At 38.5% G+C, this 23,514-nt stretch overlaps 1 protein-coding gene across 1 annotated transcript in view; it reads right to left on the bottom strand.

The window, feature by feature from the left end:
* The window catches only part of FHIT (fragile histidine triad), a 1,487,281-nt gene that overhangs the window by 1,269,229 nt on the left and 194,538 nt on the right, over nucleotides 1–23,514 (bottom strand). The window contains exon 6 of the mRNA XM_011947204.1: nucleotides 18,534–18,562. The gene's annotated coding sequence lies outside the window, so the exon portion shown is untranslated. The remainder of the gene's footprint in view (nucleotides 1–18,533; nucleotides 18,563–23,514) is intronic.

Raw genomic sequence — 23,514 nt, 5'->3', positions numbered from 1 at the left:
AAAGTAATTTATAGGTTCAATGCTTTCCCCATCAAGCTATCATTGCCTTTCTTCCAAATTAGAAAAAACGACTTTAAATTTCAAATGAAACCAAAAAAAGAGCTCGTATAACTAAGACAATCCTAAGCAAAAAGAAGGCATCACACTACCTGAGGCATCACACTACCTGATTTCAAACGATACTACAAGACTACAGTAACCAAAACAGCACGTTTCTGGTACCAACACAGATATATAGACCAATGAAATAGAACATAGGCCTCAGAAATAACACCATACATCTACAACCATCTGATCTTTGACAAACCTGATTAAAAACAAGCAATGGGGAAAGGAGTACCTATTTAATAAATGTTGTTGGGAAAACCGGCTAGCCATATGCAGAAAACTGAAACTAGACCCCTTCCTTACTCCTTATACAAAAATCAACTCAAGATGTATTAAAGACTTAAACGTAAAACCTAAAACCATAAACACCCTAGAAGAAAACCTAGGCAATACCATTCATGACATAGGCATGGGCAAAGTCTTCACGACTAAAACATCAAAAGCAATGGCAACAAAAGCCAAAATTGACAAATGGGGTCTAATTAAATTATTCATATGATTTTCATTTTGGACAGTATTATAAAAGCCAATCAAACTGGAGAAATAACACAGCGTATTTCATAAAATGAAAATTTGTGATACAAGCAGAAGAGATTCTGCTACAGATGAGAGTTATATTCTTGTCACCCAACCTGGAAGGTTGTCACTTGCAACCCTGTTTCCCCCTCTTCTCCCTCAACAAAAAAACCTAACCAAACAATAGAGAGGCAAAGTTTAAATACAAAGTTACTTTCACTCAAAACCAGAAAACTGATAAGATTAGGTCTTCAAAGAGGCTGAGCTAAGAATTCTCCTAAGCTTTAAATTTTCTGCACAGGCTGAGTTTTATTTCTTAAGGGAAGAGCTTCTGTTTGGCTTTTCTTTTTCTTTTTAAGAAAAAAAATCTATATAATTATAGGTTTATGTTTACATTTGTATGTATGAGCAAAGTACAGGCAAAGAAAGAAAAACATTGTCAAGAAGCTGGTTATCACCAAATATATAAAGATGGGATAGTCTAACAATGCCAGGTGAATAAATACTGTAACAAAACTGTAATTTAAATGAAGCTACCAAAATATTTCAAAAGAGAACACATTTTGTGATTTTAAAGTTTATCTTCAAAATGAAATATGATCATAGCTATTAACAATATGCTGTAAAATAAAATATGCTAAACATTGCTTCTGTTAGTAACCACTAGTTTCTCAGGAAACATTCTTTATAGAGCAACTCTGATTAATGTACAAGTGACAGCTTTTCTTTTTTGAGTACTAACCTTACATGACATGAGTGTATATTTAGAAAAGCCCATTGTTTTCAAGAGTGTTTATAAAAGCCGTAAAGATACGTTTTTGACATTACCTTGTCTATATCTATGAATTGTCAGTAAAGAATATGCCTTTTTCGCCTTCTCTCCACTCTCCATTTCCCACTTAGACATTGTGTTTTCATCCCTATGTAGCTTGGCTATCTTAAACAGAAAAATGACCAACATATTCTTATGTGCAAAATCTGAAAACGTTTCTTTCAGCGTAATATGACCTGTTAGACATCTGAAGATCAAGACAGGGATAAGGATTTGTTAGGCCAAACCACACAGGACTTATATGTTATGGGCTGTAGGACAGAGCTTATTAAATTATTTCACTGATCACACAACTGAATGTAAAAGGGGAAACGTTTCACTGATTGTGGTCAAATATGATTGTTGCTACAGTAGATTAAAGCCCCCAAAAGTCCCCTTAGTTAGGTCAGTGACCGAATGTCACTCTATATGATTTCGTTCTTCATGGGCAATGTCTCCAAAGTGCTAACTGTATGCAACTCTAGCTTGAACCAAGGAATGAATTTCAGTTGACTTTTACCTTTTGAATGGATAAGCACATTGAACATGAAAATCTTATCTCCTCCTTATCAACAAGGCACTAACAGAATTCAGATTTAAAGATCAGAAATAGAAATATGGAAAATGTTCCCAATGTTAGATCAAATACAGAATTATCCAAGAAATAAATATTGAGTTTACAAATCATCTAAACTTTGACTCTCCTACTTCCCATCTACCAAGGGAGGGAGCAAAGTAAGAAATGGAAGTTAAGCTCATATTACTCAGGTAGTATTTGTTAATCTCTCTGGTGACTACCTTATGTAGGGGAAAAACTGGAATACTAGGAAAAGATTTGGTGATTTTGTTTCTGTAGCTTTTGTTTCTGTAGTTCTAGCCCCTGAGTTTTACTTTCCAAATAGCTAAGGACTGTAGTTTTCAAAAGAGTTACCCTTTCTAAATTCAGGTAATAAAAATAAAAAGAAATAATTGTTAAATAAAAGTATATGTTGATGTTTACCCTATTATATATTATTTGCATTTTATATGTTATATGCACAAAAATTTATTGGTACATATTTCTAAATGTTAAAATCTTGGTTCTATCTGGGTGATAGGATCATACGTCATTTTTATCTTTACCTCTATGCTTTCATGCATTTTCTGCTGTTCTGCAACAAGCATGAAATGATTTTATGCTCAGGGAAAAGAAAAAAGCCATCTCTCACCACTGCACCCTTCCAGAAGAAGAATGAAGAGTAAGAGAAGAGAAATATGATGAAAGAGTCAGCTTCATGCTCTCTGTCTGCCATTTTTTACTTCCTCTCATCTCTGCTTTCCTTAACAGAAGCCAAGAGTGTTTAGGGGGGCCTAGGTGTGAGGCCAGCTCCACCGCTGACCAGTGTACCTCCAATTATCTCCGAGACTTGGTTTCCTCTTCTACAGAATGACAGTAATAATGGTACTAACAAGAAGTCAAGAAGAAACAGGATAATGCAGGTAAAGCTCTTAGCATGGGGCCTGGCTCGCTGCACTTTTTTTCACCAGCCTTACCTGATCATAGAAATCTTAAGATTTATAAAATACTTTAAAGCAAGCTTGTCCAACCTGTAGCCCACAGGCTGCACACAGCCCAGGATAGCTTAGAATGCAGCCCAACACAAAATCCTAAACTCTCTTAAAACATTATGATACTTTTTTGCCTTCTTCTTCTTCTTTTTTTTTTTTTTTTTTTTTAGCTCATCAGTTGCTGTTAGTGTATTTTATGGGTGGCCCAAGACAATTCTTCCAATGTGGCCTAAGGAAGCCAAAAGATTGGACACCCCTGCTAAAGCTTACCATGAGCTTTAACAAAGAGTAATTTAATTTTTAAACTGATAGTAAAAGGCAGAGCTAGAATTCAAACCTCACCTTCCCACATCCCAGCTCTGATAACCAAACACCACTTTTGAGTTGGATTTAAACAGTTGCATACTGGAGCTGCCTCCCAGAGGCTTACCTGCAATTTGCTAAATTTCAGAAACTTTGCATACCAGCTGTTAAACACAGACATTATTTTAAATTATTATATAATTATATAAATTAAAATATAAAAGTTACAATTAAATAAAAATATTTTGAAGAAATAAATACATTAAGCTCATCATGTCCTTATACTTTTTTCTCTTTTTTTGAGACAGAGTCTGGCTCTGTCGCCCAGGCTAGAGTACAGTGGCACAATCTTGGCTCACTGCAACCTCTGCCTCCTGTGTTCAAGCGATTCTCCTGCCTCAGCCTTTCAAGTAGCTGGGATTACAGGTGTCTGCCACCATGCCTGGTAAATTTTTGTATTTTTAGTAGAGACAGGGTTTTGCCATGTTGGTCAGGCTGGTCTCGAACTCCTGACCTCAGGTGATCCACCCACCTTGGCCTCCCAAAGTGCTGGGATTACAGGCATGTGCCAGCACCCCCACCCCTTATACTTTTATTATCTTTACTCTTTAAGGTTATTTGCACCTATTATATTTGTAGAGTGGAAACACTATATAATACGTCATAGTGTGCTACATGTATCTCTTCCCAATTCACTTTCAGTAAATTCACATTGTAGCTTGAAATCAGTCAAACTGGCAAATGCCACAAATCAATACTCAGTATCATTTTTTTGACTTGAGAGTGATGGAGAATATGCAGATTAACTTAAAGTGTGCCATGTCTGTGGCTGTTATATTCTGAATAACACACACACATAAATGGAGAACCTATTCTTCCAGTATTATAAACTATCATACAATATGTATGACAGAAAGATGCTTGTTCATCAGTTGCAAACATAGACTGGCTATGGATATAAGAGTTTGGCAAAAATCAACCAAAGCAGTGTGTGAGAATCTACTGGCTATCCAGAATTTACAATCAAGAGTAGTGATTATTTTATTTATATTTATAAATTATATGTTACATGTCCTTTATATCAGTACAATTAATAAACACACATGCAAACATGCATATTAGTGCATACATGTGCACATATACACATATTTTTCCTTGAGAGCCAGTTGTTAAACATTTACCAGCATACGACTAAATTGACCATTATTTTAAACTAAGAGGAATCTAGAAGTTCTTACGCAGAGCCCTAGGCTCATCTTCAAACCACTAAGGTTGGGTTATAAATGGTTTTAGCTTCAGGTGAGGCTACCAAATTAGATTATTGTATTTAAATATATTATGTTGGCAATTCCTATCCTGCACAACGATCAAGTGGGCTCATAGCTTCAAGTTCCACCATCATTATAGAAAAATTTATTATATGGAAATGCAACTTAGGGAAAGTCAAGATAGCTTTCTACAATTCACAAAAACTATGGAGATATACAGAGAAGTAAGATATGGCCCCTTCCTGCCTCCAAGACAGTTGAGCAGGGAGGACAAACACATAAACCTATAATATAAAAGGCATAGCATTTATAGATATAACATGCTATGGGATGACAAGGGAGAGACCCCATGAGTTTACGCTTCAGGTCCTGGTTAATGGCACCAATCTCACCTGCCTCAAAAGAAGCAAGGGCAAGGAGGCAGGTTCCAGGGAGAAAGAGAAATCTATAAAGTATGGCATAATAGAAAGAAGGATTCTAGAATCAGGCAGCCTGTGCTCAAACCCAGACTCCTTCACTAACTGTGTGAACATGGCCAAGTTACTTGGCCTCTCTAAGCCTCTGCTTCTTAATCTAAAAGGAGAATAGTAACTCCTGACTCAGAGCACCGTAGTGAGGATCAAATAAGAAAACATCTGTGAAGCACTTAGCCCAGTGCCCCATAATTCAAAAGTGCTCACTCAATGAACATTACCTACTACTGTGATGGTTGTTGATAGCCTTAAGAGTTGACATGGTTGATTTCAGGGACTAGGAGGGTGTAGGAACTGGACAGAGGGATTCCAGGCAGAAGGAAGAAAATAATCCAAAAATAAATAAATAAACAACAACAACAAAATAAAACAGAACATATAAGGGCCCACTTAGTAGTCCTGAGGTAGTAGAATATTCTTGGAGGTCTAGGTCAGGCACAGTTACAGCAACTAAAGACAGAGGCTAGACCAAGGCTCCTTCAGAATGGTTCAAATATACACCCATTCCTCATGCTCTTCTGAGAGAAACAAAACCAAATCAGGTTTTTAAGATGATAACCCTTTTTCTTCTGACAGGTACTGTAAATTGTGTCTCTGATATATTGTGAAGAGCCTACAAGGGAATGATCAATCAGGCAATATTATATATATTCATCAGTACCTTAATTGTTGTTAAATACTAACAACACCTAAAATTGATCTGCACCAAGATTTACCGCTCTGACAAAAATCCACCTGGAAAAGAGCATACGATAATTAAGAAGAACGACCATGGGTTTGCAGCAATGTAAGGCGTATGAACAAGATTTAAACTCCTCCCCGAGGGAATAACTGGATGATGTTTATTCTGTAGATGAACAATGTGATTATAACAATGGAAAGGATTGATGAGATTTTTTTACTGTGGGAATCTGATTTAGCTGGCTAGCTCAGATAATAGAAGGATGCAGAGCTAAGCCATCCATACCACTTAAAAATTCTTTGTGAGGGACACATCCTCAGCGACCTAAAAACAATGGATCCCAAGTCAGGTGGCACATGAAGCAACTACAAACTGTCTTCCAAAAAAACAGCATTTAACAAAAAACTTTCTAAATGCACCACAACTGAGTTCAGCCAAATTAGAGAGAAAAGGTAGGAAGCGAATTACATTCCTATCAGAGGTAAAGGATATTTTTTTTCTTTTGGTGGTCTTTTGGGCCTACCAACTGTGATTTGAGTCTAACAGGTTATTGTTAGTAATCCCTCTTGTCCAGGAAAAGAGGAATCGCCTGGTCTATTTTAATAAACACACAAACTAAAAGCAAGGCAATATTAGTCTTCCAGAGCCTTGCTATGAAAAGTGTAAAGAGCTATCACCTGGGAGCTTGTTAGACCTTCAGGCTCTTGGGCTCCACCCTAGACCTGAATCAGAATCGACATTTTTGTTTGTTTGTTCGTTTTTGAGACAGGGTCTCGCTCTGTGGCCCAGGCTGGGGTGCAGTGGTACGATCTCAGCTCACTGCAACCTCTGCGTCCCAGACTCGGGTGATCCTCCCACCTCAGCCACCCGATTAGCTGGGCCTACAGGCACGTACCACCACGCCTGGCTAATTTTTCTATTTTTAGTAGAGACAGGGTTTCTCCATCTTGCCTAGGCTGGTCTTGACTCCGGGGCTCAAACGATCCATCCACCTCAGCCTCCCAAATTGCTGGGATCACAGGCGTGAGTCACCGTGCCTGGCCAGAATCTGCATTCTTAACAAGAACCCCAGGTAATTCCTTTAAAGTATGAGAAGCAATGCTCTAAAGAGACATTCATTCATTCATTCATTCAATAAGTTTTCAAGATCTACAGTGTCATTTATGGCATATAGCCACTAGCCACATGTGACTATTTACATTTCAGTTAGTTAAAATTAAATAAAATTAAAATTCAAGGGTTTATTTGCACTAACCACATTTAAGTTCTCAATTAGCACATGTGGCTAATGTCTACCATATACATTTTAATCATCACAGAAACTTCTGTTGGACATATCGCTGAACAAAGAGGACAAAGATCCTTGTATTCACAAAGTTTAGATTCTAGTGGTGGGAAAGCAAATACAATAAACATAAGTCACTCAGTTAAATTGTATATTGGACAGCTCAAGGCTAAGGACAAAAAGAATAAAGCAGGCTTAGAGGGATCAGGAGGATGAAGAGACAAGAATTTTAAATATGGCAGGTCTGGTACTTTCATTGAAAAGGTTACATTAAAGGAAAGGGCAGGCTGTGAGCTGCCGGGGTGAAAGTTTCAAAGGGGAAAGCCTGTGCAAAAGCCCTAGAGCAGGTCTGTTTGCATAACAGTAAGGGTCCCATGTGGCTGGAGGAGAGTAAGGGGAGAAGGCAAGTAAAATGGTAGGAGAACAGAGGAGTGTGGATCCTAGGTATGGAAAGGGCTTCCTTATCCATTGTAAAAGATTTGAGCACTTACATGGAATGAAATAAGGGGCCCTTGTAGTGTTTTGAGCAGAGAAGTGACAGGCTTCAACCCGATCTCAAAAGCTATTCTTGTTCAGCAAAAAAGGACTATAAGCAAAAGTTATTTTATTTTTTTTTTTAATTCAAGGTCATATTCAGATGTAGAAGGATACTATCTGCAGTGGCAAAATGACTTTGTTTATAAGTTTTGGTAACCATGAGAAGCTTGTTAATGATACACAAACAAGTTATTAAAATTTGTCACTGTAAAATTCAGATACTTTTTCAAAGTCCTCTATGAATATGCAGAGTCACAAGGTCTTACAGGTTACCACCCAGAATCTGGAGCCATCTCTGTTATAAAACTTTTTAGCAAATCCTGAGGAATGCAAAATCAGAGTTGCCCAATTGCCCAAAAGGTGGAACTCCGCCTGAGTGTCTCAACCTCAAAATTTGCTGATTCTTTGTTACTAGTATACATATATAGAGATGAAAATCTGTTAAATAGTTTCAATTTTTTCTTTTTTACCCCACCTCATGTAAATTGAATTCATCTACTCTAACATCCCAGTTAAATGCCAAAGCTTTGGGAATCAAGGTATGGATTTTCATTTATTTTTCAAAGTTCAGTTCCCAGAAACAATGACACATTTTACCCACAAGTGAGAATGTTGTTATCTTGTAGGTAATCCAGCTACTGTTCTATGAACTATAGGTCACTGTAACCAGTCTACAAAATGCCATCATCAGCCTCAAGGCCTGTGTTCACTAAGACAGGCACATGAAAGTTATACTGAACAGGTAACCTAAAATGACTGAGCGCCATCGCCTGAGATTTATTCCCTGAGGACCACCACCAACCGTGATCCAGGGAAGAACTCTGGCAGGAAAATAAAGTAAGGTCACCTTCTGTAAGCTAAATCAAATGAACAATAAATCAAGGCATGTTGGGTCATTGGGAACTAACTGCCCAGACGCTCATGGCAGGTCAGTGAATCAAGTGGCATCATTTTAAAGCATCTGGGCATAGCATTTTTGAGCTACAGAACATAAGAGGAGATTTTAGCAACCAAATTATTACCAACATGAGTGATTGGAGTCCAGAACTGGAGCTGCTTTAATAGTCCATTCATGTATTCCTTCATTCATTCAACAAATATGTATTGAGGACCTCCTATAGGTAAATAATATTATGTCTGCTGAAAATACAGAACTTTATATACAGTAAACTTGTCCATATGAAACTTAAAGTTTCAGTTTTAACCTCCTCAGGGTTCCTCCTTGGAGCCAGGAACCTTCCAGAGCTAGGAGACCTCAAGAGGTCTTTTATGGATGGGAAGGATTCAGAGACTGTTTTAGAGTGATAAGGAACACAAGGTGTACTACCAGAAGGTGAATCTTCACAGGGTAAGGGGTGTATGTAAGCAGTAAGTTTTATATTCTCTATCCTGAAGCCAGAGCACCTAAGAGCTTCTTTCATTTCCCTTATCCACCCACAGAAGTCACCCCCAAGAATTGAAGCACTCTTCATCCCACCTCATTTCTGGCACAGCAAAACCAGAAGGAGCAGGGAAAACACATTCCCAGAGGCTGGACATATTAAGACACTGGAAGTAAGCAAAGGGGCTCATACACCTAAACAATCAGCCTTGGGGAAGAGAAGATCGTCTCTGTTGCAAACAGAGCTAAAAAGAACAGCCTAGAACAGAGACTGGGAAACTACCGCCTACAAACCAAAGATAGTATATTAGCCAGGCTTCTCCAGAGAAGCAGAACCAATGGGATAAATGTAGATATACAAAAGAGATTTATTGTGAGGGACTGGCCCGTGCCATTATGGAGGCTGAGAAGACCCACTATCTGCCATCTGCAAGCTGGAGGCCCAGGAAAGCAGGAGGTATAGTTCCAGTCCAAACCCAGAAGCCTGTGAACCAGGAGAGAGTCAATAGTGTAAGTCCCAGTTCAGAGTCGGACCAAAGGCCGAAGATCCAGGAGCTCTCATATGTGAGGACAGAAGAAGATGGATATACCTGCTCAAACAGAGAAGTGAATTTGCCATTTCTGCACCGTTTTGTTCTATTCACGTCCTCAAGAGATTGGGTGATGCTCATCCACCTTGATGAGGGTGACTTTTACTCAAGTCTGCTGATTCACATGCTAATCTCTTCCAGAAACACCCTCACAGACACACCCAGGAATAATGAGCATATCTCTCAGCCCAGTCAAGTTGACACAAAATTAACCATCACATGTGTCCTGCCACCTATTTTTATTAACAAAGCTTTACTGGAACACAGTTATTTTTTTACATACTGTTTATGGCTGATTTTGATATAAATTCTACTGTCCAATATAGTAGCCACTAGCCACATTAAAATGTGCCTTGTCCAAATTCAGACATGCTGTAATGTAAAATACACACCAGACCTCAAAGATTTAGTAGGAAAAAACTGTAAAATACCACATCAATAATTTTTTATATTGATTACAGGGTGAAAACTAATATTTTTAATATTTTTGGATAAGTGAAATATATTATTAGAATTAATCTCATCTGTTTCTTTTTACTCCTTGTAATGTGGCTACTAGAAAATGTAAAATCACAAATGGGGCTTACATTTGTGGTTCACAGTATATTTCTACTGCACAGCCTGGCACAGAAGGAAAGACTCCAGTGTGTGTACAGACCCTGGAGACAAGTTGGATTGAAAAACTCTGTTCTTACTCTGCCTTTGACTTTATCTCTGCTTTTAATGCTCTGACCCCAGGTCTTTCTTTTAATAATTATCCCAAATTAACAAATACACAAATCTGAAATTCTTGCAGGTCACTATTGCTGAAAATTCAACAGAAGAAAATATGTGTGTATCAGAATTTCACACAAAGATTGGTCAGTGGCTGGGCTGCATAGTGGATATTTGCTGCCTACCAACATTCTTCTACTATAGCAGGACTCTAAGCAAACTCCACGAGGGAGACACTCTGAAGTTTCATGATGTACACAGATGTTCAACAAAGGTACCAAGTCCATTTAAAGAAGAAATAATAATCTCTTCAGCAAATCGTGCTGGAACAACTGAATAACCATACATGCCAACAATAAAGCTGAACCCCCCCTCACACCATATATAAAAATTAACTCAAAATGGAGCAATGACCTAAATATAAATGCTAAACTGTAAACCTCTTTGAAGGATGCATGGGGTAAAATCATTACCCTCACATTTGGCAATGAATTCTTATAAATGACACCAAAAGCACAAGCAACAAAAGAAAAAATAGATAAGTTGTACCTCATCAAAATTAGAAACCTTTATACCTCAAAGACATTATCAAAAAAATGAAAAGACAATCTACAGAATGAGAGAACATATTTGCAAATCATATATTTGATAAGGGTCTAGTATCCAGAATATACAGTATAAGAAATTCTTACAACTCAACAACAACAAAAACAAAAACACAACAACAAAAAAACATGTAATGAGTAGAGGACTCTAGCAGACATTTCTCCAGAAAAAAATATGCAAATAGCCAACAAGCACCTGAAAAGATGCTCATCATTTGTCATTAGAGAAATGCAAATGAAAACCACAAGGACATGCTGCTTCACACCTAATAGGATGGCTATCATTCTCTTTAATGGAAAATAACAAATGTTGGTAAAGATATGGAGAAACTGGAACTCTCCAACAATGCTGGTAGGAGTATACAGTGGCTTAGCCACTGTGGAAAACAGTTTGGCGGTTTCTCGAAAATTTAGATATGGAATTACCATGTACCCCAGAAATCTCACTCACAGGTATATATCCATACGGATTGAAAACAGGTTGTAAAACAGGTACAATGTGCATACATGTTCATAGCAGCATTATTCACAATAGCCAAAAGATGCAAACAACCCACTTGTCCATCAACATCCATCAACAAATCAAAAGATAAGCAATGGCTCAAGCCTGTAATCCCAGCACTTTGGGAGGCCGAGATGGGCGGATCACGAGGTCAGGAGATCGAGACCATCCTGGCTAACATGGTGAAACCCCGTCTCTACTAAAAAATACCAAAAACTAGCCGGGTGAGGTGGCGGGCGCCTGTAGTCCCAGCTACTTGGGAGGCTGAGGCAGGAGAATGGCATAAACCTGGAAGGCAGAGCTTGCAGTGAGCTGAGATCCGGCCACTGCACTCCAGCCTGGGCGACAGAGCAAGACTCCGTCTCAAAAAAAAAAAAAAAAAAAAAGATAAGCAAATTGTAATATATCCATACAATGCAATATTATTCAGCCCTAAGAAACGAATAAACTTCTGATACATCCTATAACCTGGGTGAACCTTGAAAACATGCCAAGTGAAAGAAACAAGATGTAGAAGCTCATACATTGTATCACTTCATTTACATAAAATATCCAGAATAGGTAAATCCACACAGACAGAATACAGATAGGTGGCTGACAAGGTTTGGGGAAATGAAGAGAAACTGCATTGAAATGAGGAGTTTTATTTTAGAGGGATGGAAATGTTTTGGAACTGGATAGAGGTGGTGGTTGCACAGCATTGTCAGTGAGTTAAATGCCACTGGACTGCTCACTTAATAATGGATTTTATGTTATATGACTCTTAATAAATTATTAAATCATATATTTTTTGCACTTCACACATCACAATTCTGACCTTTTAAATTTAAAATACATTTTACATTACTTAACTATTTCTAGTCCTCACCTCTCCTCCAAAAAAATTATACTACAATTGACACTAGACTTTGTTAAACTACCCAAAATTTACTTTGCATATATCCCTGTTCTGCACAAGTTAGTCAGAATTAGTTTCTGTTGCTTGCAATCACATAACTTTAATTGATATGGTGCCTTAGTATGTCAGTCAGGAAACCTGAGGTCTAATTCTAGGTTTGCATGTAGTTAGCTGGTAATCTCATGAGAAATTATTTAAATTAGCTTGGCTTCAGCTTGCTCATATGTAAATTGAAAGCATTAGACTAAATTATTCCTGAGGGTTTAAAATTCCATAAATGACATAAAATAACATCTCCTTTTCAAATATTATCCAAGAAGAAGTTAACTGTCAGATAGTGATGGTTTGACATTTTTTCCAGTAAAAAGTAAATTTGGAAGGTAGGCCCTGCTTTTACTCTAGCTAGTCCCTCCACCTCAGCCTTCTGGCTCCTCAATGATGTTTAGCATGCGTATTGCATACTTCAATAGATAAAATCCCTCAAAGGTGTTCAGTTTCATTTCACTGATGTGAAAGGGCAAATCAAATGAAATGGTTAGAGGCAATGCTTAAAATTTAAAGCTGTATCTAAGTTTCCCAACTCGATTAGGCCATTCTTACATTGCTATAAAAAACTACCTGAGACTGGGTAATTTATAAAGACGTTTAATTGGCTTACAGTTCTGGAGACTGTACAAGCATGGCACTGGCATCCAGTCAGCTTCTGGGGAGGCCTCAGGGAGCTTTGACTCATGGCAGAAGGCGAGATAGGAGCAGGCACTTCACATGGGAAAAGCAGGGGCACAACAGAGTGTGGGAGGTGCTGCACACCTTTGAACCACCGCATTTCCAAAACTCACTCACTATTGTGGGGATAGCACCAAGGGACTGACGCTAAGTTATTCATGAGGAATCAGCTTCCCACAATCCAATCACCCCCACCAGGCCTCACTTCCGACACTGGGGATTATAATTCAACATGAGATTTGAGGAGACAAAACATCCAAACTATATCACTAACCAAGTGTTCAGATTGTAGTATAGAAAGTGTCCAAGGGCACTTCAAAAGTTCCTCTTATCATTCAAGGAGCTGAACAACAATTTGACCCAAAAAGCTTGGCATTCTGCTTTTACTACACTAGGTTGGTATTGTAATGGCCTTTCCTTTTGAAAAACAAGAATGGTTTCTATCTGTTGTCTTGTAAAGATTAGTTTTATATTATTAAGAATAATCAAGAAAAGATTAAAAAATGTTTTCAGCATTTCATCCAGAAGCTACAAAGCATTATATGTTGGGGAAGTTTGAGGAGTTTATTAGGTCAATCTAGGCTTTAATATACTCAGATTATTGATTTAAACCTGTAAGCACAATAAATCACACTGGTCATGGAGGTGGCACCAGCTGAAAGTGAGAACACAGATCAATTACCCAAGAGTTCTGGGCTTTCTCACTGACTTGCCATTAAAAAACTGCCTTCTTGGTTTCACCTCAAAGATCAGTCTGCTTGTTTTATGCAAATTTTGACTACTTAGAAAAGCGCTACAAGATTGGAGTGCTTATGCTGGGCTCTGGTGTCAGAGTGCTTGGGTTCTAGCCTAAAATCCATCGAGGGAGTGTCGCTTAACCTTATTATCTCTCTGTTTCCTCAACTGTAAAGCAAGAAAAGTAATAGTGTTTCCCAAAGCCTGGCACATACACCACTGGGAGTATACAGGATGATATTAGATGGTATATGAGTGGTTTTCTTTTTCTGTTAACAATTATGTGTTTAATTCCCAGCATATTAAGATATATAATTAGCACATCAAATGCTATGGTTTGAATGTGTCACTCAAAGTCCATGTGTTGGAAACTTAATTCCCAATGCAACAGAGGTGGGTCCTTTAAGGGGCGATTAGGTCACAAGGGCTCTGGCCTCATGAATGAATTAATTATGTTATCAGAGAAGTGGGTTGGTTATCACAAGAATGGATTCCTTATAAAACGAATGAGTTAGGTCTTCTTCCCTCTCTCATGCATGCATGTCTTTTACCCTTCTGCCATTGGATGACTCATCAAGTAGGCCTTTGCCAAATGCAGACCCTTGATCTTAGATGTCCCAGCCTCTAGGACCATGAGACAAATACATTTCTATTCGTTATAAGTTACCCAGTCTCAGGTATTCTATTATAGCAGCACAAAAGGGACTAAAGCACCACACTAACTAAAATTATTGCATAGGACAAATCTAAGTTAAGGAAAAGAAAAAGTGAGTTCCAAATAATCCTAGTTAGTCAGGGAAAGTTCTTTACAGAAAAAGTCTAGTTGACAAATGGAAAATAATTAACAGAACTAGAAATCACGATTTTTACAATCATTTAATGACATAATTGATTTAAGTAACAATCATCAATTGAAGAAACAATTACATGAAAAAATAATACGGAAGTTTAAAATGGAATGGTCAGGCTGTTACCTGCCAAAACCACTGATGAATCTCAGCTTCAATAAAAGAGGTTCTGAATAGTGGATGCTTCCTAATAAACGTAGTAAGGACACCCACTGCAAAGCATTCTTGCCAAAAACATTTATGTTAAATCAAATTTAGAGATAGCATCTGTTAAAAAAATAAGAGTGGTGGAGGAACACATTAAATAAGAGTATATGAAACCAGAACATGTGACTTCCTACAGAACAAAAGATCCTGCTTCTATAACAAGTCTACAGTAAGAATGGAGGCAGGATTTCTCTAGGTTAAGAGACTTAAGGGACATATGTAATATAATGTTTGAATTTGTTTGAATATGAAAATAAGGAAAAACAGTAAATGGCATTTTCAAGTCAGTTGGGGAAGTTTCAGTGTGGAGCTGGATTAGATAATACCAAATAATTACTGTTTATGTTGCTTGATATAATAATGGCATCGTGCTTAAGTACAAAAATGCTCATATTTGTAACAGGTGCATTCTGAAGTACATCAGAGTAAAGTGAAGTGATGTTTGCAATTTGCTTTAAAATACTTCAGAAGAGAAAAAGAAAGGAGGGGAGGGAAAAAGAAAATATGAAAAAAATGTAGCAAAACTCTTGATGATTATTGAATCTAGGTATACAACCTGCTTCATAATTTGCATGACCCAGAGAAAAATAAAAATACAGGGACTCTTATAACTGCTTAAGAATTTCAAAACAGTGACAGAAGAACCAAATAACCACATTAAACCAAATGTGGGCCTTCATAAGCCATGGGCTCTGAACAACTCTCAGGCTGCATGCACATGAAGCCTGCTCTATGTGTTGGATAATATGGAAATTAATTGCACTATTCACTTTACTTGGTGCATATTTGGAAAACTTCCATAATAATTTAAGGGGGATCACCTAAAGAAAAAAATATAAAAACTAAAGATGACATGGGGAAATAGCAAAAATCAGGAAGGCTACAATTGGCCGCAATTTCCAAGATACTGCTGTAGTCATGAAAGACACTCAGTGTGGTGCCTGACACACAGCAAATGCTCAGATTAGCTCCTGCTACTGCTGCTACCACCAGCACTACCATATTTACAAAGACTACCCTTGTGTCTAGTAAGAAACACCAACGTTTTATAGAAGGATTACTACAACAACATTTTACAGAAAGATTACTTTAGACATCGTGAAATCCTTACTGGGAGATCTACTTATATACAGAATGTGTTACAATTCTTACTAAAATTTCTGATAGTATTTTGTTCCCTTGTGCCCTAGATTCTTTAAAACTTGCAAGAGGTTTCCATTAGTGATAGACTGGATAAAGAAAATGTGGCACATATACACATGGAATACTATGCAGCCATAAAAAAGGATGACTTCATGTCCTTTGCGGGGACATGGAAATCATCATTCTCAGCTAACCAACACAAGAACAGAAAACCAAACATCACATGTTCTCACTCATAAGTGGGAGTTGAACAATGAGAACACATGGACACAAGGAGGGGAACATCAAACATCAGGGCCTGTTGGGGGATGGCAGGCTAGGGGAGGGACAGCATTAGGAGAAATACCTAATGTAGATGATGGGTTGATGGGTGCAGCACCCACCATGGCACGTGTATACCTATGTAACAAACCTGCACATTCTGCACATGTATCCTAGAACTTAAAGTATGAAAACAACAACAACAAACAATTGTAAGGGATTTCAACTGTGGGCCACAGCAGCACTTAGAACAGAATATCATTACTAACTTGAAGATTCTTCTGAAAGCCAGGCTCCTCTTTGTAATTCAAATGACATCACTTACCGTAGCAAAGAAAGAGCATCACAATGAAATAAGTCCTTCTGGGTCCGAATCATGGTGAATAATACTGTGGTTTTTCTTGAATGAGAAAGGGCATTTGCAAACCTCAAAGGAGTTTAACTAAACCTTACTCTCCCCTTTAAATGTCTAAATTAAACTTATTTGCAATAAAACCTTCTTAAAAGAAAGCAAATGTAAAAGTTAGATAATTGTATATGACCTAAAACATTTGCTGAATCACAATAAATACATACTAGCATCTACTATAGCCTCTTACCTAAGTCAAGTTTCACAGACCCAGAGAATTCCTCAGCCTTATTTTGTTTTTTAAACATTGAATTGAAAGTACTCTTGAGGATCAGCATGGTCAGTGCAAACCTTATTTTGCACAAAGAGTAATTTAGGAAAAATGGATAAGGTGATAGGCCACCAATTTATTTGTCTATCCAGAATGATAATGATTTTATTAAATCCCTTAAGGAAAGATGAATTTTTATAAGCTAGACTATCTAATTTGTTAAATAGCACATCAATCTGAATATTGTCACTGCTTTTTTAAAACACTCTAATGTTAATATTTTGGCATGTTTGAGTTGAGGCAACACAGAGTTTTCTAATCGTTAATCTTTAACTTGATGAAGGGATCTACACAGAATGAAGTAGACTACACATGGCCCAAGGGTAGTGGAGATGTGTGTGGTATCTGTTGCTTCTATTAAACATTTGCACATGAAGTATGGTTATATGCTAGCAGAAGGATGGTTTCAGACATCCCATTCCTGTTCAGTTATCCTTCAAATCATATGGCAACAACACAATAAGAGCCACTTATACCTTATTCCCCCTTATGGAAAACCTTTGCCTCTTCAGAGAGCCCAAAACCAGCTGAGGGCCCAGGCCTGACTGGTAACACCTCAGGGAGGGAGCATGTCTATAAATCAGCAATATAGCAGAGATGGGGCTTCCTCTCCTCGGCAGTCATTCCCTGCCTCCCCTCCATCCCCGTAGAACATCCCATCTCTGCCCTGGTATGCATCTTGGACATGGGATGTCACAACTCAGTTTAGAACTTACTAAAACAAGGTTCAATAACCTCATATTAAAATTTTCAAGACTGGCCGGGCGTGGTGGCTCACACCTGTAATCCCAGCACTTTGGGAGTCTGAGGCAGGCAGATCACGAGGTCAAGAGAGGGACACCATCCTGGCCAACACACTGAAACCCCGCCCCCTACTAAAAATACAAAAATTAGCTGGGTGTGGTGGCACACCTCTAGTCCCAGCTACTCGGGAGGCTGAGGCAGGAGAATCACTTGAACCCAAGAGGCAGATGTTGCAGTGAGCTGGGAATGCACCACTACACTCCAGCCTGGCGACAGAGCAAGGTTCCATCTAAAAAAAAAAAAAAATTTACAAGACTACCCAGAATCTGCACCTCCTAGGAAATGGAGGTCAAGTCTGTGCAAGTCATCATTCCTCTTGGGTCTCTTGATTTATCTATTAATTAGCAACACTATTTGACCTTCTACATAACTGTGATCATGGATATTAATCAGCCCTTCTTTTTATTGATATAATTCCTAGTGTTTCAGAAATCTGACTAACTCACAATTGCTGATATCTACCCTTGCCTCCTTACAAAGATAGACATGCCTATCTATAATTTATAGACAAGTATGATTCCACAATTTAAAAAATAAAGCAAAATAAAACCCTACTCAACTCAAGGCTTATACATCACTGATTCCCTCAATGCCCTTATTTGGAAAGCAGTAATTCTTTTGAGCTAATAAAATGCACATAATGAACTAGAACAATACCTTAAAGATATAACAAAAGTATTACAATAATAATGAAAAAAGTGAGAATTTAAAATATTTGTGTAGTTCTTGAATGTATAGTGCAGTATAATGTGAGAACTGAAGGCTATTTACCAAAAATACATATATTTCTCCTTCAAAACATTTATTATTATTGAACTTGTGTGACATGCTTTTGTGGCCAGGTGACTGAGTTTTAGCCAATGGCATATGTGCCAATTCTGGTTAAGTCTTTTAAGAAACGGTTTTACCTTATTTCTCTCTCTTTCCCTTCCACTGTCTACGGACCTACGGAAAGGCAGAAACACAAGATGGGAAGCATATGAAACATCCCAGGAAGAAAACTGATTTACAGAAGCACTGATACCACACTGTTATGTAAAAAAAAAAAAAAAAAAAACTTCCATTTAGTTTAAGCCATATTACATTTTGTAGTCTATGATGCTAAAGCAGCTAGTATCACCCTAGTTAATTAATGAAGTAAATTAAATGGTTAAAAGCATATAACCTACCTGGGACATCTTATAGGGCAGTAAGATGGAAGTTAAAGCCAAACAGGGTTGAAACTTAAAGTGTGGAAACATGAAATCATAAGCAATGTGGGAGATCAGAGGTAAGTTGGGGTATAAAAGAAACAAAACTGGCCATGAGTTTATTATTTTTAAAACACAATATGGGTACATGAGAATTGATTACACTATTCTGTCTAGTTCTGTATATATTGGACATTTTAGACAATAAAAAAATTTTAAACAGGAAGGGTGCAGTGGCTCACACCTGTAATCCCAGCATTTTGGGAGGCCGAGGTAGGCAGATTACTTGAGGTCAGGAGTTTGAGACCAGCCTGGCCAACATGGTGAAACCCTATCTCTACTAAAAACACAAAAAATTAGCCAGGTGTGGTGGTGGGTACCTGTAATGCCAATTACTTGGGAGGCTGAGGCAGGAGAATTGCTTGAACCTGGGAGGCAGAGGTTGCTGTGAGTCGAGATGGCACCACTGTACTCCAGCCAGACAAAGTGACATTCTGTCTCAAAAAAAAAAAAAATTAATTAAACAATGTTTTTAGAAAGTAAAGAAACATGACATTCCCACTGACCTAGGAAGGGAAAATCTGAGCATCAAAATGGTTAATGACTGAAATAAATTAAAACAAAATATATTTTTAGAATAAACAGGGAGAGGTTCCAAGATGGTCGAATAGGAACAACTCCAGTCTACAGCTCACAGCGTGAGCGATGCAGAAGATGGGTGATTTCTGTATATCCAACTGAGGTACCAGGTTCATCTCACTGAGGCTTGTCAGACAGTGGGTGCAGTCCATGGAGTTTGAGCCAAAGTAGGGCAGGGCATCACCTCACCCGGGCAGTGCAAGGGGCCGGGGAATTCCCTTTCCTAGCCAAGGGAAGCCATGACAGACAGTACCTGGAAAATCGTGACACTCCCACCCAAATACTGCACTTTTCCAATGGTCTTAGCAAACAGCACATCAGGATATTACATCTGGCACCTGGCTTGGAGGGTCCCATGTCCATGGAGCCTCGCTATCTGTTAGCACAGCAGCCTGAGATAGAACTGCAAGGTGGCAGCAAGGCTGGGGGAGGGGCGTCCACAATTGCTGAGGCTTGAGTAGGTAAACAAAGCGGCCTGGAAGCTTGAACTGAGTGGAGCCCACTGCAGCTCAAGGGGGCTTGCCTGCCTCTATAGACTCCACTTCTGGGGGTAAGACATAGCTGAATAAAAGGCAGCAGAAACTTCTGCAGACTTAAACGTCCCTGTCTGACAGTTTTGAAGAGAGTACCGGTTCTCCCAGCACAGAGTTTGAGATCTGAGAACCAACAGACTGCATCCACAAGTGGGTCCCTGACCCCCAAGTAGCCTAACTGGGAGACACCTCCCCATAAGGGTCAACTGACCCCTCATACAGCTGGGTACCCCTCTGAGACAAAGCTTCCAGAGGAAGGATCAGGCAGCAACATTTGCTGCTCTGCAATATTTGCTGTTCTGCAGACTCCACTGGTGATACTCAGGCAAACAGTGTCTGGAGTGGACCTCCAGTAAACTCCAACAGACCTGCAGCTGAGGATCCTGACTGTCAGAAGGAAAACTAACAAACAGAAAGGACATCCACACAAAAACCCCATCTGTACGTCACCATCATCAAAGACCAAAGGTAGATAAAACCACAAAGATGGGGTGAAACCAGAGCAGAAAAGTTAAAAATTCTAAAAATCAGAGCACCTGCTCTCCTTTAAAGGAATGAAGTTTCTTGTCAGCAATGGAACAAAGCTAGATGGGAGAATGACTTTGACAAATTGAGAGAAGAAGGCTTCAGATGATCAGTAATAACAAACTTCTCCAAGTTCAAGGAGGATGTTCAAACCCATTGCAAAGAAGCTAAAAACCTTGAAAAAAGATTACACTAATGGCTAACTAGAATAAACAGCAGAGAGAAGACCTTAAATGACCTGATGGAGCTGAAAACCATGGCATGAGAACTACGTGACACATGCACAAGCTTCAGTAGCCAATTCAATCAAGTGGAAGAAAGGGTATCAGTGATTGAAGATCAAATTAATGAAATGAAGTGAGAAGAGAAAGTTAGAGAAAAAAGAGTAAAAAGAAACCAACAAAGCCTCCAAGAAATATGCAACCATGTGAAAAGACCAAATCTATGTCTGATTGGTGTACCTGAAAGTGACAGGAAGAATGGAACCAAGCTTGGAAAACACTCTGCAGGATATTATCCAGGAGAACTTCACCAACCTAGCAAGGCAGGCCAGCATTCAAATTCAGGAAATACAGAGAACACCACAAAGACACTCCTCAAGATCAACTCCAAGAAACGTAATTGTCAGATTGACCAAAGTTGAAATGAAGGAAAAAATGTTAAGGGCAGCCAGAGAGAAAGGCAGAGTTACTCACAAAGGGAAGCCCACCAGACTAACAGTGGGTCTCTCGGCAGAAACTCTACAAGCCAGAAGAGAGTGGGGGCCAATATTCAACATTCTTAAAGAAAAGAATTTTCAACCCAGAATTTCATATCCAGCCAAACTAAGCTTCATAAGTGATGGAGAAATAAAATCCTTTACAGACAAGCAAATGCTTAGAGATTTTGTCACCACCAGGCCTGCCCTACAAGAGACTCTGAAGGAAGCACTAAACATGGAAAGGAACAACCTGTACCAGCCATTGCAAAAACATGCCAAAATGTAAAGACCATCGATGCTAGGAAAAAACTGCATCAACTAATGAGCAAAATAATCAGCTAATATCACAATGACAGGATCAAGTTCACACATAACAATATTAACCTTAAATGTAAATGGGCTATATGGTCCAATTAAAAGACACAGACTGGGAAACTGAATACAGAGTCAAGACCCATCAGTGTGCTGTATCCAGGAGACCCATCTCTTGTGCAGAGACATACATAGGCTCAAAATAAAGGGATGGAGGAAGATTTACCAAGCAAATGGAAAACAAAAAAGAGCAGGGGTTGCAATACTAGTCTCTGATAAAACAGACTTTAAACCAACAAAGATCGAAAGAGACAAAGAAGGCCATTACATAATGGTAAAGGGATCAATTCAACAAAAAGAGCTAACTCTCCAAAATATATATGCACCCAATACAGGAGCACCCAGATTCATAAAGCAAGTCCTTAGATACCTACAAAGAGGTCTAGACTCCCACACAATAATAATGGGAGACTTTAACACCCCACTGTCAACATTAGACACATCAATGAGACAGAAAGATAACAGGGTTATCCAGGAATTGAACTCAGCTCCACACCAAGTGGACCTAATAGACATCTACAGAACTCTCCACTCCAAATCAAAAGAATATACATTCTTCTCAACAACACATCACACTTGTTTCAAAATTCACCACATAGTTGGAAGTAAAGCACTTCTCAGGAAATGTAAAAGAACAGAAATTATAAAAAACTGTCTCTCAGACCACAATACAATCAAACCAAAACTCAGGATTAAGAAACTCACTCAAAACCACTCAACTACATGGAAACTGAACAACCTGCTCCTGAATGACTACTGGGTACATAACAAAATGAAGGCAGAAATAAAGATGTTCTTTGAAACCAATGAGAACAAAGACAAAACGTACTAGAATATCTGGGACATATTTAAAGCAGTGTGTACAGGGAAATTTATAGCACTAAACGCCCACAAGACAAAGCAGGAAAGACGTAAAATTGACACCCTAACACCACAATTAAAAGAACTAGAGAAGCAAGAGCAAACAAATTCAAAAGCTAGCAGAAGGCGAGAATTAACTAGGATCAGAGCAGAACTGAAGCAGATAGAGACACAAAAAAACCCTTCAAAGAATCAATGAATCCAGGAGCTGTTTTATTGAAAAGATCAACAAAATTGATAGACCCCTAGCAAGACTAATAAAGAAGAAAACACAGAAGAATCAAATAGATGCAATAAAAAATGATAAAGGGGATATCACCACCGATCCCACAGAAATACAAATTACCATCAGAGAATACTATAAACACCTCTAGGCAAATACACTAGAAAATCTAGAAGAAATGGATAAATTCCTGGAAACATACACCCTCCCAAGACTAAACCAGGGGGAAGTTGAATCCCTGAATAAACCAACAGGCTCTGAAATTGAGGCAATAATTAATAGTCTACCAACCCAAAAAAGTCCAGGACCAGACAGATTCACAGCCGAATTCGACCAGAGGTACAAAGAGGAGCTGGTATCATTCCTTCTGAAACTATTCCAATCAATAGAAAAAGAGGGAATCCTCCCTAACTCATTTTATAAGGCCAGTATCATCCTGATAGCAAAGCCTGGCAGAGACACAATGAAAAAAGAGAATTTTAGATGAATATCCCTGATGAACATCGATGCCAAAATCCTCAATAAAATACTGGCAAACCAAATCCAGAAGCACATCAAAAAGCTTATCCACCATGATCAAGTTGGCTTCGTTCCTGGGATTGAAGGCTGGTTCAACATAAGCAAATTGATAAATGTAATCCATCATATAAACAGAACCAAAGACAAAAACCACATGATTATCTCAGTAGATGCAGAAAAGGCCTTTGACAAAATTCAGCAGCCCTTCATGCTAAAAACTCTCAATAAACTAGGTATTGCTCGGATATATCTCAAAATAATAAGAACTTATGACAAACCCACAGCCAATATCATACTGAATGGGCAAAAACTGGAAGCATTCCCTTT

This window comes from Colobus angolensis, unplaced genomic scaffold, assembly GCF_000951035.1.
Source record: "Colobus angolensis palliatus isolate OR3802 unplaced genomic scaffold, Cang.pa_1.0 Scaffold26, whole genome shotgun sequence".
In the NCBI taxonomy this organism is placed as follows: domain Eukaryota; kingdom Metazoa; phylum Chordata; class Mammalia; order Primates; family Cercopithecidae; genus Colobus; species Colobus angolensis.
Note: the sequence above shows the minus strand (reverse complement) of the source record. Positions and strands in the feature narration are given on the sequence as shown.